Source organism: Trachypithecus francoisi, unplaced genomic scaffold, assembly GCF_009764315.1.
Source record: "Trachypithecus francoisi isolate TF-2019V2 unplaced genomic scaffold, Tfra_2.0 Lachesis_group18, whole genome shotgun sequence".
Lineage (NCBI taxonomy): Eukaryota > Metazoa > Chordata > Mammalia > Primates > Cercopithecidae > Trachypithecus > Trachypithecus francoisi.
Window position 1 is genome coordinate 55,947,894 of NW_022681463.1, and position 14,060 is coordinate 55,961,953.

Below are 14,060 nucleotides of genomic sequence, written 5' to 3' on the forward strand. Positions count from 1 at the left end.
ATTATCACAAGTTTATTGGCTTAAAACAATGCAAACTTATCTTACAGTTATGTATGTCAGAAGTGTGACATAGGTCTCACAAGGCTTAAATATCAGTGGGACTGTTTTCCTTTCCAGGGGCTCTACAGGCAATCCATTTCCTTGCATTTTACAGCTTCCAGAGGCCATTTCTTGACTCACAGTCCCCTTCTTTCATCTTCTAAGACAACAACATTGCATTTATCTGACCATTCTTCTATAATCACATCTCCCTCTCACTCCTATCTTCTTCCTTCCTCTTCCATTTTGTAATGACCCTTGTAATTACAATGGGCCCACCTGAATAATCCAGGTTAATTTGTTTAAAGTCAGCAGATTGGCAAAATCAATTCCATCTGCAACCTTAATTCCCCTTTTCCATGCAACCTAATATATTCGTCGGATTCAGGTATTAGGACACGAACATCTTTCGGAAGGCCATTATTCTGCCAACCATAATTTATCCCTTGTGTTTTGATGATGCAAAACATCACCAAAGTTTCTTTAATGTGAAATATCTTGCCAGGGTCACTTCATCTGTAACATCTTCCTTTTCATCACAACCACTTTCCTCATTTATGTCAAAAGTTCACCTCCACTAAGTTCCTCTGGTTGCATAGCTCAAGTCTCTCCTTTATGGCCACTTTATAATCCTGTGTCTTTTGTTGCATAAGCTCTTGATGAGATTGCCTTCTGAAAAAGACATTTCTCATCAATCATAAATATTTGATGATCATCATAATTCTCTGCATTAAGTAATCCTTGGAATCTGGGGACAAATTTTACAGCAGTCATCTTAGTTATGCTAGGAGTTTCAAATTTTACAGCAGTCATCTTAGTTATGCTAGGAGTTTCATCAGATAGTTTAACATTAATCATTAATTTATGCCCACCTTTGAAACAATGAAACGAGCATTAACTGGCAGTAAATGCTCTTCTTCAGATTCCTTGTAATTAATTATTATTTTCTTTCAATGCAGTGTATAACTTCCTCACTTTGGCCTGAATACTAGACAAACTAGTTTGTCTAGTGTAATCTTTGTTTGTGATCTTTGTTTAAATATAGTTTTCAAACCAAAATAGAAATAAATGCCCCATTTAGCCATTGCAATGTTTCTTTTTTGTGCAATTTCAACTAAAAAATGTTGAAGCAACTTTATCCTGTTTTTGATATCCATTGGACATTTTCAGTAGGGTTCATAGATAGCTTTATGCAAGTCTAGGTATTTCTCTACTAGCTTTCTTACTGCCATTTAAAAATCTTCTAATCACATCCAGCTTCACTGATAGCATTATCATTTTTGGGGTCTTTTTTGTTTGTTTGTTTTTGCTTACTTTCATTTTTGTTACCCAATTCCCCCTTCAGATTACTCACTTTGGTAAAATGTAGAATGCATGTATCATATGGATAAGGAAGCAACACAAATGCATGCTTTGCTGTGTGAGAATAAAGTAAATAACAGATGAGCAATGTCTTAGTTCATTTTATGCTGCCATTACAGAATATCACAGACTACACAACTTATAATGAATAGAAATTTAATGGCTCATAGTCTGGAGGCTGGGAAGTTCAAGACTGAGGAACCAGTATCTGGCAAGGGCCTTCTTACTGCATCATCCCCTGGCAGAAGGCAGATGGACAAAGAGAGGGTATGTGAGAGAGAATGAATAAGAGGGGGCCAAGGTAGTCCTTGTATAAGGAACACACTATCATGATTACAAACACATTCCTGTGATAACAGCAGTAATCCACTCATTAGGGTGGTGTTGCCATAACACAAACACCTCTCATTAGACCCCATGTCTCAACACTGTCACATTGGGGATCAAATTTTCAACACATAAACCTTGGAAACACATTAAAACCATAGCAAACAGTAATTAATAGACTTTGCAGTGATATGATTGGTCATTGATCATGATATGAATCAATTATTTGGATAGTTATCTATGGATTGAAAGGCTAGCAGTGAAGTTTGCACTTTATGCAATTACTCACAGTTAGCATACCATAGTAACTGAAATTTAAGCCATATGGTTTGGTAATTGGTGTTATTTAACTAACTGCGGGAAATGAAATTTATGTATGTCATAACTGTCAAAGTGAGGACTTCTTGTGTATGTGTGTATAACATAGAGATATATATTCCTAAAATTGCACATTATTTCAACAAACTCATAAGATATTATTTCTCTCGACTCTGTCAATTTAAGAAATATAGTTAAAATGTTTTTGAAAAGCATAGAGGCAAACACTAATGGAATTAAAAAGAAAAAAATGCACTTTCTAATATATTTAATGAAAAAATATACAGGACACACCTCTCCCTCAGCACTTCTTCTTATGATACATCCTGACTTGGAAACTGATGATTACAAAAAACAACAAAAATAATAGGAATCAGAAATTATATGGCGGTAATATGGAAGGGGATAAAAAAATCTTATAGAATAATAGATTAATCCACTTTATGCTAATACATGTGAAAAAATCTTTATGAAAGCTATTTTTGGGAGAATACAAGCAGCCAATAAACTTAATAAAAAGAATAATCAATGGAGATCTATAAGTAATGTCAAAAAATACTTTCCCAACCAAAACTTTAGTTTTTTGTATTTACTCATATTTTATATCAAATAATCAGAAAATAATTAATTCCTGATATATTTGAACTTCTCTAGAATACAAAACATTGGAAACAATTCTCAATAAGTTTTACACAATCTTGTATGCCTCACCTTCTGAGGCATACAGAATTGTGAAAATTCTTAGCATCTAACTTGCATAGCAAGCAGCTTCAGAAAATAGAAACACTGTTTATCATTGAAGCAGATTTATTCATTATCCAATATAATGAAAAATACCTCTCTGAAGAAGAGATGTGCATATACTGTTTGCTAGTAGCCTCCTATACGAGATCAGGTTTTCTAAACTTAGGATTTTTATCTTGTCACACACACCACTGGAGTGTATATTGCATGGCAGTTCTCTTGTTGCCCTGTGGAAAGTGAGACTCAAGGAAGCAGCACAACATTGTTACTCTGGCTAGTCCTATTGTTGCTGGTAACACACTGTCTTTTTTTTTTTTTTTTGAGGCGGAGTCTCGCTCTGTCGCCCGGACTGGAGTGCAGTGGCCGGATCTCAGCTCACTGCAAGCTCCGCCTCCCGGGTTCACGCCATTCTCCTGCCTCAGCCTCCCGAGGAGCTGGGACTACAGGCGCCCGCCACCTCGCCCGGCTAGTTTTTGTATTTTTTTTTTTTTTTTTTTCAGTAGAGACGGGGTTTCACCGTGTTAGCCAGGATGGTACACACTGTCTTTTATCTCCAACTCAGAGGTCTTCTTTCTTGTCCCAGTATCTCTCAAACTAAGTCAAGCTAACTTGTTTAGCTTGCCGGGAAGGTAAAAATCTTGAAATCTTTGCAGTTCTTGAAGAAACAACATGGAAAACATTTCAATTCCTTGAATAAACCTAATATGTAAATCAGACAATGAAACTGTGAAAAGAAAATATCTACAAATTCATGTATAAAGGTGCATAAATCCCAAATAAAAATCAGCACACAGAACTCAGATCAATTTCACACCTATTATTAAATAACATATGATATTTAATTCATATGTATTTTGGCAATATAATGGTACAACTAGAGTACAATTATATTTGGTGTATTCATACTAATAATCCCCAAAAATATTTATAAAATTTGGAATTAATTATTTAAAATATTATGATAAAATATATAACACTTTAAGAATATTTCTTAAGACAGATACCTGCACCCTAAAGTTAGAATATATGTTAAGTTAATTAGTAAATGACTAAACAACTAAAGAGAAAATTGTCAGAACATTTCCATTGAGGTCATGGGTAAGATAAAGATTGTAATGCAAACTTCTATTATTCAAAATTAAGGCTTTTAAAGCAATAACCAGAGATGAGCTTTATGTATTGAAAAGGAGAAGGAAATTTTTGTATTATATTTAGATAACATTATTACATAATAAAGGAAGAAAAAAGTATTCATTTAGATTTCAATCAAAATTGAAAATACCATTATAATATATTTTGAACCAGAAATTAAATAAAGAGCTTTCTTACCTCCCTAAAGTGATTGAAAATGAAGGATGATCAGGATTCATATCAAGCCAGGTACTAAAACTTAAGATATAGCTAAAATGAAATAATCAAAGACCCTACAATGTATACACTACTTTGTATTTGAATTGTCAATCACTCCTCAACTTTTTTCATTTTATATTTTAATATAGATTGGTGATTTTAGATACTACTTTCTTTTCTTATTTTTAGTTAATAATATTGGTAGTTTAGGATATTATCAAAAATCACAAAATGTATAAAAAAATGGAAATAGAAATAGAAATCAACCATAATTCCATTCTATGAAGAAACATTTGTTTATTTTTATTCATTAAAAGAGAATATATGTTGATGATGAAAAATGAGAACCTGCAGATAAGCCAAAAGACAAAACGAATTTAACATCTCTCATAAGCACACCTTTTAGAGACAACTACAGTTAACACATTCATAAATTTATGTCCACACATTTTTCCATGCATACAGATTAAATGCCCATATTCTACTTAGCAACCTGAATTTTTCATTTAACTATACTTCACAAACATCTCCCAATACCAATGGCTATTGATCTACAGCATCAGTTTTAGCTGGATGAAAATTGTTCTTTTTATTAATGCACTGTAATTTAATGGCTATTTATAAGGCTATCTCCTCCTCAATATTTTAATTTAATAAATAAGGCTAAGGCGGACCTTTCTCAGCGCCAGCTGCAGTTGTATAATCTACGTTCCAGGCTTCAAAACTTGTTTCAAGAACTAATAGTCACTGTGTTTCTGATCATTGCTTGTGTTACATTAGCCAATGTATCCTGTCAGGGACTTAATTAAATGCAGTTCACAGCCATTGTTCCTTCAGAAAATTCAACAATTCATTCTGTAAGAAAAGGAGCAGGAGAGACTAACTCTAGTCTAAGTAAAGACTACGTTCTCTAAAGAAACTCCTGATCAGCAAAATCTCAACAATGATGAAATTTCAGTTATCATGGATTCATGTGCTGTGGCCTAACGCTATCTGCCTGTGGACAAAAGAACAGACTAAGAAAGATAAAAGTGGCCCCTGACATTTGGGAACTAGTCTGGTACTATAAACTAAGACTTGGTTTTCTCCTGTTGAACATAAACAATGTTATTGAATATCAACATCAGAAAAGGCCACAGGTGACATGTGACCATCTTGATGATGGATCAAGAGCAAAATAAGGCCATTTTACAATCACGCTTACACAGAGACAAAAACCTGATCATTGTGCAACCCACAAAAATGACCTCAATATTCCCCTTTCCTGCCTAATATGAGTGTGACTGTTTTCTCAACCAGTTACAGCTTTGACCTCATTCTAGCCTGCCCTTCTAGATACGATTAGCATAACTCGTCATAGAGTTACTCCCACTTCCTGACAGCATCCAAGCCAGAGCAAAGACCTACTTTCAGAAATCTTTTCTAAAACCATCCAAATCAGGATAATAAACCTAAATCCTATAATAAGTCTTTTCAATAGTTTCGCACTGAGATGCCCCACAGTTCCTGATGATGTGAGTTCTTCCTCATTACAATGAGTCACAGTCCCAAATTATTCAACCGCAGCCTGGTAGTCTTTGGTTGCAAAGCACCAACAGCTTTAAAACACTTAGAAGAATTTCTGGCACATAGTGAGTGCTTAATAAATGTGATCCATTGTCATTACAGGAGGCAGAGTGTCGTGCGGTAAAATCTACAGATTTAGAAATTAGACCTCTACTCTATGCTTTAGCCAAATTCTAGATTTCTTTAGATATCGGTTTCTTTATCTGAACTGTGACCTTTAGTCCAATTATTTACAACATTGTCCTGCAGACAAATTAGTATTATTAGATGAGGTAATTAGATGAAGCACTCATTTAATGTTGATTTCCCTCTCATATTTTCCCATTTATTCTACAAAATTTACATCCCATTTCTAAAATAGTAAGTGAATTCTCAACAGCACAGGCCATTTGTTTTCAGTTCTATATAGATGCCCACAGTAAGCAGAAACAAAGACATCAGTAAATCCTTTAAATAAGTGGGGATTATTTACACAGAATCAGTTCTCTTTCTTTTCTCCATACAAAAGAATGCTGTAAATGCTTAAGCTGAGAGTAAGGGAATGAGAGAGTAAAATATAACTTTGCCTCTCGACCAAGGTACAAGTGACCAGATAGAAATATTCTTAGAGACTGGGCGGCAACTTATACGCAGCCCCTTCCACACTTATTTAATACATGATTTAATGTCTTAAAAATTCAATTTACGTACAATGACAATAGCCACTTCCTCCATAACTAAAGCTACACTGGAATATAAAATCTATTTAGTCGTCAATACACTAACCAAGAAAATTTGGCATGAAAAGAAAATAATATAACCTTTTTCCTCTTTTTCCAGAACAGGTCCACTAAAGAAAAAGAAAATAAGAAATTAGAAAAAAGAGTTTTATGGTACTTTTTAATGTTATCTATAATTCAATAAGAGAATAAGAGGAGGGAAAAGGACAAGATTATAGGCCATACTCAAATCAAATACAAAAATAGAAATGTGCCTACTTAAACTGAAACTCAGTGAATATATTCCATGAACAGCTCCTTTAAATTTATCTAAGCATATTATATTATTTATTGATTTTTAAGAGACTGACAGCTGTCTCTGTGAAACAAAGGATACACCTCAGATGAAAGGGCTAATGCAAAGAGGAATTAGAGTGGAAAAATTTTGTCCAATAGAAGTCAACTTTCAGTATGTTACAATACATCTTAGAATACATCCCATTGGTTTATTTTATTTTTCCTTCTCTTATTTAATAGAACTTTAACCTCATAATTTAAATTACTGCAACTTCTGTTGAAAGTAATAGACTGAAAGATTAACTTGGGAAATTTACTAACATTGGTAATAATTAGAAAATTATTTAGGAAATATGAAATAAATATAATTTAGGAGCAATTTCATTGGAACGTATTGGTATGTTTTATCCATCTGTCATTTTGTGATTTCTTGAATCTTTTTTAATACCTACATTCTAATACACCTAAATGTATATTCAATATATAGGCATATAAAGGTATATTCCAACATTAACCATCTTACACAATATATGCACATTAATTTAAAACATCATTTATTTAAATAATTTAAAATGTAGATTTTGCATCATTTCTTATACTTGTTCATAATTACATTATTGTCTTTTAAAAAGTGGTAATTGAGTTTGCCGTCACTCACTGTTCTATTTACCAGTTTTCCTAAACATATGCTCATGCCTTAAGCATGACGGATGCTCATTTCCTGTTTGTTTTACCACATATGACTAGATTTTAATTCTAAATACTGGTAAAACTCCGGTGATAGTTATTAGCGATTAGTAGTTTGTGATTCTGGATGTAGTTTGGTTGGAGGAAGCTATAAATAGCAAGTCTTTAAAAAGGTTTCTGAGGTATATTTAAATGAGAAAAAATAATTAATCATCTGATGTACATTAATAAATCATAGTAACCAGACCAGGTGTGCAAGAAGCCAAGCATTCTATATTTTGTGTAATTATATTAATTGACTTTGTGAATCCATTCCATCAATCTAGCAAGAAATAAAAATAACCAGTATTTCCTGGTGTTTTTTTTCCTCCTTCTGGGGTTGAGCAGGAAACTGCTTAGGAAATCTAGGGGTGATCAAGAGTGTCATAAAAATCTCCTCTGTTTAACTAAACTTTAGATAGAGTTCTTCCTGGCCTCTCTTTTCTTAGAGAATTTACTTTAGAAAACTCTCTAATTGTAACTTCTTTCTCTGCCCCTTTGAGATGTAAATTTTTAAAAGTCTCTTGCCAATTTTACAACCCAGGAATGTCTTTCTCAAGGTCCTGTGAGCCATCCTTTTTAAATTAACGAAGATAGCACTTCTGTCTTCCAGTCTCTGTGAGATGATGTCGTGGGATGCTTGGGTGCCACTTTGGCAGCTGGAAACCTCTGTGGCCAGTGGCACCTTTGCCTGAGTTTTGCTCAGGCCTGCTGAGCTCATTCCACCCACTCAGCCTTGCAGGCTGTGCTTAGCTCAGGCTACCAGCCCAGATTCCATGCTTGCCAAGGCTGAGTCATGTGCAGACTGGCGACGGATGAGCAAGCACAGGTTCCAGTCACTGCACACAACAAGGCACGCTGGCTGCACTGGGGAAGGCAGCTCCAGGTGCTGGCATGGGTGCCAACTTCCTACAAGGCTGTGGCTAGACCATACATATTGCAAGCGGATTCCGCTGTGACCACCAGGTAACATGGTGGTGTCTGGAAGTTTGGAGATGCCAGGAACCACAGAGTCCCAAAGAGGGTGTCACGGCCCTGGCTCAGAAACCTCCTAGGTCTGGACCCCACAAAAGGCTGCAGCTCTTCTTTTCTTTTCTCTTCTATTCTTCTCATGTTCACAACATGGTGAGGTCAGCCTTGTTTGTGTTACAGCTCTTTAAGTCCTGCCATTTGGTGGGTCCTGAGTTCTTGTCCCACGTTCAGGAAGAATTAAGTATGCAGACAACTGGAGGGTGAGCAAGGTGAAGTGTTTTATTAAGCTACAGTAGAGCTCTCAGGAGACTCGAAGTGGGTAGCCCCTCTCCTCAGGCAGGTTGTCCTATAATCTGTGCAGCCCTCAGCACAGAGGGGACTCACAGTGGGTAGCTCTGGTTCTCAACAGGTCACCCCAATGAGTGTACAGCTCTCAATAGAGAGGAGACCGATAGTGGGTAGCTCTCTCCACAGATAGGTCATTGGTCCATGGGTGGCCATGGGCAGGCCAGAAAAAGCACCATAAGTTCTCATTCTGACCCACTGAATTGACAACCTGGCCTCCAGGCTTCAGGCCATCCCTATCTTTAATGTGGGATTTCAGCAGGGACCCACTTCTTTCTGCCCAGGAGCCTGTCTCCTGATACCATTTATGGGGCCCAGGTTGCTCATGCTGAGGGGTACCTGCAGTCCTACACCAAGATGCCCTCAACATCCCCTCAGCCTCCTTCCCATGCCTGTCAGTGGCCAAAGTCTGGAGGGGCCTGAGGCAGCAGGGGGCTGGCATGTCAGCACTACCCTGAGTATGCACACCCAGCCAAGTCGTGTCAGCACCTGAGCTCGGCTACAACTTTGCTCTAAAATCAAAGTTGGCACTGGGAATGGGGAGAGGCCAGGCAGGGATGGCTGGGTCCACAGCCACAGCTGGGTAGCTGCAGCTGTGCCTGGGAGTGCAAGGCTTCCTCTCGACCAACTCAGAAAGGGATGGGGTTCCCTCCTGTTCCTGGCTCCCACTGGCCCCATGGAGTGCACAGCCCCAGCTGCACCTCCCTGACTGCAACCTGTGTCTTTGCAGCAGCCACTCCAGATTGGTTGCCACTGCAATCAATGATACTAACCTAACTACTGGGTGCCACTTAGCAAGCACAGATGGCCTAATCACCAGTAAAAACATTTGCAAACTCCAGAATAACCCAACGTGCTCAACACATCCCATTGATCAATCTCAACCTCTTACCATCCTGCAGTACTTGTCCACCAACTCGCCTCAGTGCTTAAAAACTCTTTCACCCTTTATTCTTACAGATAATCAGACACCACAATTTCCATTCATCCTTGAAAATTGCTCTGTCACCCTTGCTTAAGAGTTCATCCCACATGGCTAAATTATTTTAAGATTCTCCTCACTAGAATGCCCTTGCATCAGATCTGTAAGCAATAGAAGCCAAGACTTATTAGCTTATACAACAATGGCATTTGTTGAAAGGGTAGCTCAAAATATCACTGGGATAGTCCCAAACTGTGTTTGAAGCCAAGAGCTGAAGCATAGTGTTGCAGAATCGCTGACATTCTTGCCTCTGTTAGGCACAACACTACTCCTTGCCTGGCCAAGTCCACCAAACCTGATCCTGGCATTTCTCTACCTCTGCTTTCTCTGGAAACAAGACATAGCCACTGCTGTTGCTGCTGATGATGCTGCCCATCTCCAGACTGAGTGCAGAGTAGAGTTTTCTTTTTCATGGTACCCTTGCTAGGACATGTGCACATTCTCTTACTGCAGAGAACACTGGGACAATGAGTCTTTTTATATTCCAAAGTGAGAACGGAGCTCTGCTACATAAGCTGACAAACTCTAAAGTTATTAGAAAGTGTTTTAGATGCTGAGCTCTAAAATAATGGAAAAAAAAAAAAAAACTTTATGTAAGTTGCCTCTCAATCTTACATAAAAATCCAATATTGCTTACATTATCTTGTCAAGACCTTGCTTTCAAAAGTCAACTGGTTCTCAGTAACTGAGCAACACTGATATTCTAAAGTGGGCATGTATGATCTTCCATTATTAGAGCACACTATAACTATGCAATCTCTCTTCCTCTGGGCTTAATGTAAATCCCAGCTTCTTACTACCCCTAGAATGCAAATTTCAAGGTCAATCTTTTACACATGTTCTATCCTCAGCCTGGAATGCCCTTTCCTTAATTTTTCTATGCAAATCAGGGATGGCAAACAGATATTAACTCCAGTGAAATCTGTGATGAAAGGTAGGGTCTTGCAACACCATAATGAGAATGATTAATATTGCTTTGGGTTCTGTAGGAACAAGACTAATTTGTGATGTTTCTCATGGATGAAGGAAACACAAGTGACTCCCTCATGCAAAATCCCTGTCTTCCCTTGTCCAGATAAACTCAACTTTCAAAACTATTCAAATATCACTTTTCCATAAACCCTTGTCCACCTGTTATACCTCACTATCATCAATCTATGTTCACAATGTAGATAGCACTTGTTTTTCATACTTATTTTAGCACTTTTCTATCTCTTTTCAGTGTCATGAGCATATTATATCTGCTTGTGTCAGGTCCTCCAGATAAGTTCCTAAAGGTGGGGTGTATTAGTCTGTTCTCACACTGCTATAAGGACATACCTGAGACTGGGTAATTTATAAAGGAAAGAAGTTTAATGGACTCACAGTTCCACATGGCTGGGGAGGCTTCACAATTATGGCAGAAGGTGAAAGAAGAGCAAAGGAACATCTTACATGGTGGCAGCAAGAGAACATGTGCAGGGGAACTGTCCTTTATAAAACCATCAGATCTCATGAGACGTATTCACTATCACAAGAACAGCACAGGAAAAAACCCATTCCCATGATTTGATTACCTCCCACCGGGTCCCTCTCATGACCTGTGGGGATTATTGGAGCTACAATTCCAGATGAGATTTGGGCAGAGACACAGTCAAACCATATCATAGGGATTATAATTTTCCTTCTTTTCCCATGTCAGCACATTATTCTGTATTCTGTCCTCTGAAGATAGTCAAAAGGCTTATTTACAGAAGGAGCAAATACCATTGGAAACTTATTTCAGATTTTGTCTTCCTGTTTAAAATGTGGGGCTCTCTTATTCTCCACAGTGACTTCTATAAAATTTTGTGCTGTTCTTGCTGTACAAGCCTGGCTTCTCAAGTTCCTAACACATCGCTGGCAATGATGCTAGTAGATAAATTGGCTCAGCATCTTCAGTGGATTCCCTAAGGTTCCTTGGAGCCCAGCAGCTGCTACAAATGTGTTGCATTTGATTCTCTTGGCAAGTCTCATTATGTTCCCCTGAGTCACCTGTTCTCACACTGCTTTGGCAAATTCACCTGTTGTGACAAATGTTCTCTCTTTTCAGCCAAGCAGTGATTCAGCAAATACCTTAATCAGACATTTCATCCTCTAAGGCTTTATATGCATTTTTTCTTCTTTTGTTGTATGACTGCATGCAGTTCTTCTCACTATTCCTGTGTGCTAAAGAAAATACTGTCTCAGGTCCTAAGAGAAAATCCTCTCTAAAGAGCCTGGTGTGAGAAAACTACGATGACATTTTTTGAGTGTTTTGGTTTTGAATTTTGAGGATGTGAGTGTGTGTACACACTAGTTCTTAATGGCTCAGAGAAAATTGGCAGAAAAGTGTATGTGTGTATATATATACACACACACATACATACATACACATACACTATATTTAAATTTTCTATAAAACATCATTAATTTTGAAGAAAGTCAAAATTGCTTTCATCATTAACTTTAACTTGTGATAAAGTAAAATAAACAATATTAAAGTAGAAAGCTATTCAGTTGTCTTGCAATTTTATTCAAATAACAAGTGTTTCACTCACATCTTCTAATATGTTTATTCATTTTGTGATATTAAATTCCAAGCTTGCTGGACATCTTCAATACCACAGATCTTCTTTCAAGTGTTTAAACTAGCAGTCAATTTGCAATCTACTTTTTCGCTATTATCACCACCCCGAAAATGCATGCCCTGAATCCCTCCCACGTTTCATTCTTCACCATCCAGGACATTATCTGCTCTTTACAGAATCTCCAAATTTGCTCTTATTATTTCTTCATCCTAAAATACCTCCCTAAGCCTCCTTTTTAGCCAGACAATTGTATGCTAAGCCACCAAAAGCCAGTTCATCTGCCTCCTCTTCTGTATAGCTCGCCTCAGATTCCCAAGGCTGACAAAAAATGATCCACCCTTTAACTTCCCATAGAACACTTAACTACTAAAATGAACTGGATTTCATAGTTGTTACATTATCTGTCACTAAGAACCTCCATGGCAGGAGATTGTAAACCATGAATAGTACATCACACATATGATACACTCAGTAAGTATCGGGGAAAAAAGATTGTGAATTTGCTGTCATTTTTTTTAAGTTTTCATTGTTCTTAAAAAAATGTTGAGATGGAGATTTTTACTTTCAGCCTTATGGTGGATTATATTTTTTCAATAACTCACTCACTGAAAATAATTCAATATGCTGGATAAAACATAAAAAGCATAATTTTAAATCCATTACTAGATTGGCAAAATAATTAGAAATACAAAAAGCCCAAAAGCAAAGCCAACAGAGAAATCTGCTGATTTTGAGCTTCCTTTTTAATGTCTGCAGAGTGTACAGTGTGTCAGACATGAAGCCAAGGGTTAACTCAAGTTTGAGTCTACTACGAGCCCACTGCATAATACTGAATGTAAGGATGCATTTGAATAAATCTACCACAAAGGAGCGAAAGGCATCAAGGGAAGGGACTCTTCCTTTTGTTTTCTACCTCATTACTGGGTAAGGAAGAAAAAATATTATCTTCCCACATTTCTAACCATATTTTAGCCTTCATTCAAATTTGTGCCTCCAAATCACACCATTTGCATGGTTCGAAAATCCTCAAAGAAAATCCTTAATACAGAATGACTATTGGTTAGTGGCACTTCAAGGTACCTGGCAGAAGAAAACACAAATCCTTTTTGGTTCAACTTAAGAATTATCACTAAAAAAAATTTCTATGAACATATAAATTATAGTATAAAATTATAAGCTATACAAATAATGCACTGTAAAATTTAAAGAAATGACAAAAAAAATTGGACATACAAGGCTTTTAGATATTAAATTGATCTAAAATTGAATATATAATAAATATATTAACAGGCCAGGTGTGGTAGTTCATACCTGTAATCCCAGCACTTTGGGAAGCTGAGTCAGGTGGATCACTGGAGGTCAGGAATTCGAGACCAGCCTGGCCAACATGGTGAAACCCCATCTCTACTAAAAATACAAAAAATTAGCTGAGCATGGTGCTGCGTGCCTGTAATTCCAGGCTTAGGAATGAGAATCACTTGAACCTAGGAGGCAGAGGTTGCAGTGAGCCCATGCCACTGCATTCCAGCCTGGGTGATGGAGTGAGACTCTGTCTCAAAATAAATAAAGAAGTAAATAAAAATATACATAATTATTATATACATATTAATTAACATGTTTAAATAAACGAGCAGACTTGAAAATATAATCAAGGAATGAAATATTTTTAAATAGCCAAAAAATTTGTAAAAGAAGCAAATATATCTTCTATACTGATATTATTTCAACTAAAAAATGAAATTAATT